At 41.3% G+C, this 704-nt stretch overlaps 1 protein-coding gene across 2 annotated transcripts in view; it reads left to right on the plus strand.

The window, feature by feature from the left end:
* Rnf222 (ring finger protein 222) overlaps window positions 1–241 on the plus strand; it is a 12,816-nt gene extending 12,575 nt beyond the window's left edge. For both annotated transcript variants that reach the window (XM_031351872.1, XM_031351873.1), the window contains exon 3: window positions 1–241. This exon is cut by the window's left edge and continues 2,205 nt beyond it. The gene's annotated coding sequence lies outside the window, so the exon portion shown is untranslated.
* The last annotated feature ends 463 nt before the right edge of the window (window positions 242–704 follow it).

A 704-nucleotide genomic window follows, 5' to 3' on the forward strand; every position in this document is an offset into this window, starting at 1 on the left:
GGGGGGGTGATATTTATTATAGAAACAAAAGGAACTTTGCAGACTTTGAGTCTGTGTCCACCTCGGCCAGGCTGTGGCAGGAGATTCTAAGGAACTGATTCAAAGCCTTCGGGATCCTGCTGTGTTTGCCAAGGCTCTTCCCAAATACCTGTGTTCAGCCACAACTTGTAGAGGCTACTTCTTTCACTTTCAAATAAAGGTGGACAGCCATTTTTAAAATAAAAGTATATATTTTCTCAGAGTCCAGAGACTTTTGCAATGTATGTAGATGCTTAAGGTGATTCTCTAGACTAAATATGCAGATCCCAAAGTCCCTAAGACCCTGAGACTCATCTGTAAAAGAAATATAAATCACAACCACGGGCATCACGTACCTGTTAGCTTATTGAATCCTGTTCTGCCAGTGAGGCCCAGGAGGCAGCTAAACTGTTAGAGGAAATGCATATTTGTTTTTTGATTTTGTTGTTGTTGTTTGGTTGGTTGATTGGTTTGATTTTGGTTTGTTTTTTTGTTTTGGTTTGGTTTGGTTTGGTTTTTGTTGCTGTTGTTGTTTGGGTTTTTTGGGGGTTTTTTTGTTGTTGTTTTTTGAGACAGGATATCTCTATATAGCCTGGCTGTGCTGGAACTCACTCTAGACCAGGCTGGCCTTGAACTTTCAAAAATCCACCTGCCTCCCCCTCCCAAGTGCTGGGATTAAAAATGGG

The sequence above is a fragment of the Mastomys coucha genome, unplaced genomic scaffold (genome assembly GCF_008632895.1).
Source record: "Mastomys coucha isolate ucsf_1 unplaced genomic scaffold, UCSF_Mcou_1 pScaffold5, whole genome shotgun sequence".
NCBI lineage: Eukaryota > Metazoa > Chordata > Mammalia > Rodentia > Muridae > Mastomys > Mastomys coucha.